This window comes from Talpa occidentalis, unplaced genomic scaffold, assembly GCF_014898055.3.
Source record: "Talpa occidentalis isolate TD23 unplaced genomic scaffold, MPIMG_talOcc4v2.1 talOcc4.616, whole genome shotgun sequence".
Lineage (NCBI taxonomy): Eukaryota > Metazoa > Chordata > Mammalia > Eulipotyphla > Talpidae > Talpa > Talpa occidentalis.
The window spans coordinates 19,761-29,657 of NW_023604991.1; the positions used below are offsets into that span (position 1 = coordinate 19,761).

General features: G+C 38.4%; 1 pseudogene; it reads right to left on the reverse strand.

Annotated features, from left to right (window-relative positions):
* Positions 1 to 1,789: 1,789 nt before the first annotated feature.
* Positions 1,790 to 2,217, reverse strand: LOC119230298 (bis(5'-nucleosyl)-tetraphosphatase [asymmetrical]-like; annotated as a pseudogene).
* Positions 2,218 to 9,897: the final 7,680 nt, after the last annotated feature.

The following is a 9,897-nucleotide window of genomic DNA, read 5'->3' on the forward strand; positions in this document are numbered from 1 at the left end:
TGAATATTAGTATAGTAACTTGCCTCAAGGTGTTAAAAGCCGTCCCCTTTAATTAAGGTACCATAAACTCCCCTGAGTTTATGAGTAGTTTTTGCTAATTGTGTTTAATGGTTATTTGTCAAAATTTCTGGTATTAAGTGTGCAGTTTCCCTCAGTTACAGGTTGCAGTTATCTGCATTTTCTCTAATAACACCTTTTCACCCAAAATTGTTTCATGGTAACTTTGATTAGGGAAAAAATATCCTTATTTGCATCTTTATGTGTGATGCTAGTATTTCTGAATATAAATTTCTGGGGTTAGAATTGTTGAAAAATAAAAATTCACATTTTAAATTTTGATCACAGTTTCCAAATTACTTTAAAAGTTGGTCGCTTTCTTCTCTGTCCATGTTAAACAGATACATATTTTCACACACACTTATTCTGTATTATCAGTTTCTTTGACTTTTGCTCTTATGATAATAATGGTTCTTAAGTGGTTGAGATTATTATCAGACTTTCTCTTACAGACAATCATTGAATATAGAATGGACTAAGGAAGGAAGATGTAGCATTGACTACTTTAGAATATACAGAAATTAGCTTTAATCATGGGAGTTTTTACTTGCCTTCATCTATATTTCATAATGGCATACTCTCCCTGACCTTACTAGCTATGTTTACTTTTTCTGCTGCTTTGGGTATAGTAAATAAGTAACTCATAAATATGAAGATGTAAGAAATTATACAAGACATGTAAGTTCTTTAATATAATATATTATTACCTTTAGTGGTTTTTGAAAAACAAGATAGCGAATAGGATATATTAAATTCTTTTAAAGATTTATTTATTTATGCATACAAGAACTGGGGTACAGCCCAGAGGTGCGGGGGATGAGAGGATTCACCAGAGGTAGAATGGGGAGCAGAACAGGCAGATCTACTGAAATACACTGAGGAGAGCAGCGGGCGAGACAGGAGAGGTCTGCTGTGCCATGTGGGTTAGCTCTCTGGCTGGCTGGGGATTGAACTCGTGCTGTAGAGGCTGCTGATAGCTTCACAGTGCTGTGCTGTGCCACCAGGGAGACCCACGACATAGTAAATTTTTTTTGAAATGTAGGCCTAACCATTTCTTAGGTTTTTGGGCAAAGGGAGTATGTTTATTTTTATGCATTTTTTTAAGACTATACAAGAACTGGGATACAGGTCAGAGGCGCAGGAGGGTGAGAGAATTCACCAGAGACAGAGCGGGGAGCAGAACAGGCAGATAGACCAAAGAGACTGCTGAGGGAAGCAGTGGGCGAGGCAGGAGAGGACTGAGGTGCCATGTGGGTTGCTCCCTGGCTGGCAGGGAATCAAACCAGTGCTGCAGAGGCTGCGGACATCTTCACAGCACAGTGCTCAACCCGCTGTGCTACCGGGGAGGCCCAGAACAGTGTTTTTAAATTGATATAGGAGATGATTTGTCTGACAACTCAAATTCTAGAGCTGAAAGAATCCTTAAAAATCTAGTTTGATTTAATCTGTTTTTTTTTTCAATCTGCTTAAAGTATATTTATAAAGTACAAGGATGTATTTACTGGACCTGGTTTTTTATTTAAAGTTATTTTAATTCCTCTTTTGCTTTCCTTTCTAACCAAGTGAGATTTTCTTTGCTCTCATCTGAGAGTCCTGAGCTGATCTCACTAAATACCTGCTCTTTGCTGTGAAGAGTGAAAAACTAGCACAACCTTCCCCACAGCTAAAGGTGAGTTCATCTCAGAAGGCCCTCAAGTATCCTACTGAGGTAAATGACTCTGCTCTGATCAGCTTAGGCTGCTGTGGAGCAGAGAATCAGATGTCCTTGGGGTGCTGTCTTCATCTTCTTGAACTGAGCCAGCTGTCCAGCCCAGCCAGCGGTAAGCTTGGTGCTTGTGGCAGAGGTAGATCTCCATGTTGTAGTCCTTCTCCTCTGCCAGCCAGGAGAGGACTATTTTAGGCTTCTCCCTGGCTACATAATTGGGCTCCAGTCTAAACCCCTGAATGATGGTCAGTTGGCCTGCTTCTATGCCTGCTTTTCCCCTTTTCTCCTATAAGGTGTTTTCCAAGTCATTTTCTCCTGGTTCCAAGTGGCCTTTGGGAGGAGTCCAGTAGTGAATGCCATCTGATGGCATTTAGCAGTAGAAAGTCAATTGCACTGTTGTCCACCTTGGGAATGAAGTGTCTTTCAAAGGTGATCAACCACATGCTCTTGGCCATGGTCTATCCAAGAATCCAAACAGAGAGAGAGACTGGAGGCTTCATCTGCTATTTTGAAAGAAATAAACCCCTGATTATTGAAAATGAGAATGTCTACTTCATTTTAAATTGTGGCATTGTCATATGTGCTTAAAAGAATATGCTGATAGGAAACTTATTTTTCCCATTTTTCCTAGAAATAAAAAAAGATTAATTCTAAGGCATTGAAAAAATAGAAGTAGTTCATCTATTCTTTAGTTTTTTAAATTTTGTATTATTATGTGACGCTTTCCTTGCATTGATCACGCAGAGCCAACTAAAATGTGTTGAACTTCCTTAATTATTTACAAGTTATAGATTCTAGAGGTTCTTGCTCTTTATAGAAATCAGTATACTATTTCTGTTTTTCATTATCTGAGAAGAGCGGAAATGAATTTGCTTCTATGTTAATAAGATCTTTTATTCAACCATGGAGATTAAATTAAGCTCTCCTTTTCCTAACATTTAATGATTTAGTTTTTCATTTAGTTTTTTTTCTTGACATATTCATATTGGAAAAAAGCAGATGCTGTCTAATTAATTGCCCACTTCTGGAATTCAATTTCCTTTCTAGCTTCAGGTTCTTGTTCAATGAAAAACATGCCCTCAGTTTATGAGGACAAACTGTTCACAAGGAGATCAGAATGATGTATTTTTAGAATTAAATAGAGCTATGGGAAATAGAAGTTGAATTTCTTGAGCTTTTGTTGGTAGAATAATCCCTTCATAGGAAGTACCCCTAAAAAGACATCTGTAATTGTTATTAAAATGTATTTCTCTTTGCTTTGAAGGTTTCAAAGACTATCTCATTCCTCAAGTAAGAGCAGATTGTTTTTTATGCTAATCTCATCTCTTTAGGGAAAAAATTCTCTCCAGGGGGAGTTATAGTTACATTTTACATTTTTAAGTCATTGATTTTATTCATTCAAGCAAAGCATTTAAATAGATAAGAGTAAGAACAAGGGGTTGTGCTTGTTACCAGTTATTCGAGACAGTTCAAAATAGTCCATTTCAAAGAAGGGTATAAAAGCAATTAAGGTTTGAAAAAATCAAGCTATAATTAGGAAGAAGGGAGTTTCTTTTGTTACTGTTACTTCTAATTACATCTTGCTTATTTTTATTTGTAGTTTACTTGTATTTATTTTCCTAGTATATAACTTGATCAGTGATCAGCTTATTAATTGTATTTATAAAGAGAGCAAGTATGATTCAAGATGTATGAAACAAGTGAAAGGCAATTTCAATGTACTAACAAACTAAGCTGGCAAACTTTCTTGAAAGACTCAAATTCTCAATGCAAGTTTTCTGTGAATTTCAAGGAAAAATGGCTAAGAATGTGAAAAGAGTAGATTCTAAGGAAGCTTATTCCTTAAGAAAGGTTTTGCCTGAATTTAAAAAATATCAAAGATCTAAATATTGCACATGAGACTAGAAATGTTTTGTGTGCTTGAAAATGCCATCTTTTCAATAGGTTTTATAGGAAATGAGTTGGGGGACCCCAATTCATACATGAGCCTTTGACATACTTTGCTTACTGTTAGCATGGGTACGTGCTGATGTAGTGTAGTTGTAAAATTAAAATCCCTACTTTAGAGACAATATCTAGCATATGAGTACTGGCATGAAAGTAACAGGACAAGGGAAGTATTCTAATGATCTGTTTTTAGATTTTTCCAATAGGTGATATTTGCTATTTTTGAATTGTTTTTTGTATAACATGTATTATTCACTGTTGACAAATATGTATATATTTGTACAACTTGAAAATGATGTAAATAATATTTGTTTTTTTCCTTCAAAATGGTATGGTGTTTACTTGAGAACTTACTATTTTTCTTACCAAAAACCTAGGTTGTTAAAAGTCACACTTAATTGAAGGAGCCTATTTCCCATTATTAATGAGATCGTTTGTTAGTAATGATACAAGTGTTGTTTTGTAGTATTGTAATGGACATTATGTGTGTATGAAATATAAAGATCCATTAATCCATATCAGGCATCTTTCACTATCTTTCTAAAGGATCATTTTCTTACGTAATCAAATTTCTTACCACTTAAATTTGGATTTAAACAAATACTCTTTTTTCCTATTATTTAATTAAAACTAATGGTAGGAAATTGGTACTTTTTAGTTAATTTGTCTCACTAATTACAATGGAATGGAGTAGGAAATAATTATCAATGTTATACATAGATCAGTTATTTGGAAAGGATAGTTTTGATCCAAGATATATGAAAAGTCTGTATATAAGGTTATAAAAAGAAAAATTTGGGCCTCTCTGGTGGCGCAAGGGGTTAAGCGCTGCACTATGAGGCTGTCCGCAGCCTCTGCAGCATGAGTTCGATCCCCAGCTGGCCAGAGAAGAAACCCACATGGTGAAGCAGACATCTCCTGACTCTCCTGCTGCTCCCCTCAGCAGTGTGTTTCGGTCAGTCTGCCTGTTTTTGTTTCCCACTCTGTCTCTGGTGAATCCTTTCACCCCCCGCATTTCCAGATCTTGTATGCATAAATAAATGAATCTTTAAAAATAAATAAATAAAAATAAAATTTTATTGTTTGTATTTCTGAAGAAATTCAAAAGGCTTAGGTAGATTCAACAACTAATTTATTCATTATATTTAAAAATATTAACTTAGGGGCCTCCGTGGTGGCGTAGGGGTTAAGTCTCAGTGCTCACATCCCTGCAGCTTGAGTTTGATCCCTGGCCAGGGAGCTGACCCACATGGCACAACAGACCTCTGCTGTCTCGCCTGCTGCTCTCCTTAGCAGTGTATTTCACTAGGATCTGCCTGTTCTGCTCCCCACTGTGTCATTGGTGAATCCTTTCATATACCCCCTCCTCTACCATTGCCAACACCTCAGTTCTTCTATGCATAAATAAATAAAAATCTTTCTTTAAAAAAATATTAAGTTAAATCCTGCTGCTTTTATGGTGGTATATGCGGAAGTGTTGAGTAAGAAAGTCATTTGCAAAGATCTGTGTTCTGCAGTTATTTATGAAGTATTTATGATTTTTTTGAAAATACTCCATATTTATATGTTTGTGTTTACACACAACCCACCCTACAAGTCTTAGTAGTTGTGTAGCAAGGTGTATATTTATTATATCAAACAAGTTAACAATGCAACAAATGACCCAAAGCCATATTTAATTAAGTTCTGAATGAAAAATACTGTGGTTTCTGAAGAAGGCAAGATCACTGTTGGATGCCAGAAAACTTCATAGAGGATTAATCTGAGTCCTGTAGGAGAAGTTGGATTTAGAGAGGTAGAGACAAATGGAAATGTGTTTTAGTTGACAAATATTGGATAGGCAAAGGTGAAGAGTTATAATGATGTTTTATTTGGAGAATAATATTCTTTCTTTTTTGGTAAATATTTATGCATACAAGAGCTGGGGTATAGACCAGAGGTATGGGGGGTGAGAGAATTCACCAGAGACAGAGTGGGGAACAGAACAGGCGGATGGACTGAAGTACACTGCTGAGGGGAGCAGCGGGAGAGTTAGGAGAGTCTGCTGCGCCTAGTGGGTAGCTCCTTGGCCTGGGGTCAAACTTGTGCTGCAGTGGCTGCAGACAGCCTCATAAGTTGTGTCTTAACCCTTGTACCACCAGGGAGGCCCTCTTTCTACTTTTTAAATGTGGCAACCAGTAAACTTAAGATAGTTCATGTGGCTTGCATTCTGTTTCTTGGGTAATGCTGCTAAATACTGCACTCCAGTGAGTCAGGGGCCCACTGGAATGAAAGAACAGAAAGGTGAAAACAGGCCAAGGAAAAAAGACTATTCAGCATCAAATTAGCTGGAATGGAAGTTTCTCTTTGAGCTAGTGTTCCTCAGAGTGTGGTCTACAATTTTTTATTTTAATCTCTTGTCAAGATTTTTTTTTTAATAGAGGCATGTTATTTATTTGTTTTGTTTTGTTTATACATGCACTGGGTACAGTCAGAAGTGCGGGAGGGTGAGAGAATTCACCAGAGCCAGAGCGGGGAGCAGAGCAGGCAGAAGGACCGAAGTACACTGCTGAGGGGAGCAGCGGGAGGCAGGAGAGGTCTGCATGCCATGTGGGACCCTCCTCTGGTGACCGGGGAGCAGCCGGGGATCGAACCGGTGCCGCAGAGGCCACGGGCAGCTTCGCAACCTAGCACTCAACTGCTGCGCCACCGGGGAGGCCCTCTTGTCAAGATTAAGGTGACCTGGAAAAGGGAATCTGCTGTAGAGGAGGTAGTTTTGATTTTATGAAGACTATGGATATGAATAACATTTAATTTTATGATCAGTTTTGTTGAATTGCATTTCAACAAAATAAAAGACAGGTAGTTGATGCCAATTAAAGGCTTGCTTTTGGGGGGTTGGGGGGTTGCTACTTAATAAAGGGGAAAACACTTAAAATTACCCTGTAATTTGTAGTGTAGCCTTTGACTGAAAGAAGTGCTACTGAGCTCATTAGATAATTGCCAGAGCCTTTGTGATTTGGTGATTGTGGAGTGTTAGGAAGTTTTGCACTGGACCCTGACTACTCTAAAGAAGTCATCTTTCCTGGTGCCCTTATTCTATAATAACCCTTTGTTAAACTCATCTCTTGAGTCATACCAGAGGTCGGAACTTTCAGATTATCCTGGTCTGTGGAAGATTTTGATCTGTGTATTCCAAAAGACCATCACGATGAGTTTTTTTTTTTTATAGTAATTACGAACAACAGTACACTGTTCTCAAATACTCGCTATCCACTATATCCTAGCCTTTAGCCATTATCCAGTTTTGGTAACTGTTTTGGCTACCTAAAATACATGTTACACATACTGCTTTGGTTACCCTGATCAATGATAATCAAAAACACTGCTAATGATACTGAACACACTCCTTCACTGAAAAGTAAATAGAAGCACAAACTGAGTAAAATTGTTTACATGAGTGACAACTTTAGTGGACATTTGTCATCTGAGTTTTCAGTACAAGCCAAACCGTTCCCTCTAAAGCATGTGCTGCTTGGCCTGCCCATGTCATTTGAAGGCAAAAGAAATAACTTAGTTATAATGCTGTGATTCCAACACTTTTTTTTTTTTAAAGATTTATTTATTTATACAAGCACTGGGTACAGTCAGAAGTGCGGGAGGGTGAGAGAATTCACCAGAGCCAGATTGGGGAGCAGAGCAGGCAGAAGGACCGAAGTACACTGCTGAGGGGAGCAGTGGGCGGCAGGAACGCGCCATGTGGGACCCTCCTCCAGTGGCCGGGGAGCAGCCGGGAATCGAACCGGCGCTGCAGAGGCTGCGGGCAGCTTTGCAACCCAGCGCTCAACCACTCTGCCACCAGGGAGTCCCAACACTTTTTTTTAAAGATTTATTTATTTATGCATACAAGAGCTGGGGTACAGGCCATAGATGTGGGGGGTGAGAGGATTCACTCGAGACAGAGTGGGAAACAGAACAGGCAGATTGACTGAAATACATTGCTGAGGGGAGCAGCGGGAGAGTCAGGAGAGGTCAGCTGCGCCATGTGGGTAGCTCCCTGGCTGGCTGGGGATCGAACTCATGCTGCAGTGGCTGCGGACAGCTTCATAGCTTGTGTCTTAACCCCTTGCACCAGCAGGGAGGCCCTCCAGCACTTTTTAACAGCCAACAGTGACTGTCACATAGCAGCCTGCATAATAGTATTAAATGATCTTGAGCAGAAGTCAGGAGGCTGCGGCATTCAATCGCTGGCACTGTGTAGAAATAAAAATGAAACTAGTGCCAAGTTTGCAAATATTTCCCCCTCCCTCCTTTTTTTAGTATTTCCCATTGACAAGATTTGGAATGCATTTTTTTACAATGTCATAAATACTTAGGATTCTAGACTAAAAGTCAAAAACATTTTTAACATAACCGAATGGTAATTCTGCTTCACCTTCCTTTAATGGTGGTTCTTGACTTATTTGGAAAAGGTATTCCTGTTAATTGTGGGAGATGCTTGATTAAATTCTCTCTCCCTCTCCTTAATAGAAACCCCCAGTAAGAGGCATTGAGATACATGTCAGCCCTCAAGGATACATATACTCTGTGTCAAGAGTGTATTTCTCAAGGTCTTTCTCTTCCTTGATGTTTTCAGTTGGGCATAAAGAGATATTAGGTCTCTGCAGGAGTAGGAAGTTCAGATTGCTGGTGTCTTCTGTTTGATTGTATGAGTCATTTGCGAATTGACTCAGGTACTTTTTATACCAGTACAGAGGAGATACAGCACATTTTTCATAGTTTAGTATTGCATTCAACAGAGATTTTGTGCACGGGCTATGTTCTTTGAAGTATTAGTTGCTTTTGTGTCTCAGCACTTAGCAAAGATTCTATACTTGTTGAGTGAATGAATAGCTGACTTTCATGAATTGCTTCATTTCTATATGGTCTTTCTGTAATCGTGGTAGTTTGATAAATACGTTCTTTTTATAGCAGCTTACTAATTGAGTCAAGGGTAATAAGCTCTTTTAGGTACTTTGCTTTTTTATAAGACTAGGGCATTTCCTCAAACTATGTAAGTGGGATAGCCTAGTTGCCACTGCCCACAATAAAGGTTGTTTTGGGAGAGTGGAAAACTGAACGAAGCGTTTGCCTAGCTGAATTAGAGTACCACGAACAGACTTATTTTCCCTGTTTAGAGAAATCTCCAAATCCTAATGTCAAAGGAATGTTTCGATTTTAAAATAAGTATTCTCTTTCTTTTGCCTTAACTGTAAACCCCACTGTTCCTAGTCCTTTCTCCCTCCATAAGCAGACTGGATTAAGTATAGCAGAATACACAAGAACATGGGCTTTGGAACTCAGGCAGACCTGAATTCAAACAACCTCCTCCTCTCCCTCAACCCCCACTGTTTTCTGTGATCTTGGTCACAGTATTAACTCTCTATAATCTATTTTTCTCATTGTAAAATGGGGGTGACAGAGGATGGTTGTGTTGCTTAAGTGAGTTAATGTCTATGACGCACGTAGCTGTACCAACATGCTGACTGCATGTTAGTTGTTCTCAGGTGATAACCCTTATATGTGTGTTGCATCTTATCTTTGCCTTTGCTCATATTGACCATTTTTTCAGGAATATTTGAAAAGTTCCTAGCCACTTTTTAAAGACTTCATTGAATTCTTCTCTGTACTTTTTCATCTTCTTAAACCCCTTATCTGAGTTCCCCTAGTAGTAGATTTCAGTAATCACCGCTTATTAAAGTCACATTTGTCCCCTGCTCTCAGTCATGATTCTTTAAAGACAAGGAGTGTGTTTGCATTTTTTTCAGCTCCTGCTGCAGGCTTTCGCAAATAGTAGTTAACAGAGCAATTGTTAAATTGTTTAATTAACGTGTATATGGGAAATCTTCTATAAGTTGTGCAGTGTTAATCAAATGATAGTACTATTTTAGGACTTAATATATGCCTAGCAGTGTGCTTGACATATTGGGAAGTATTTACTTGGTATTTAAGAACCAAAGATGAGACTGTTACTACACAGCTAACAGAGCAAGTACCAGACGGTAGCATTTTTTTTAATCTATATGTAATTGTGATTTTAGCAACTTTAAACCTTATATAAATGTGGAAGCCCTATTTGCTTCCTTCCTACTGTAAGCATCTTAGATATCAGGTTTCATTCTATCTTTTTAAATTTGATCTTACCCTGGAATTTTGAAGTTGGTTGTTTA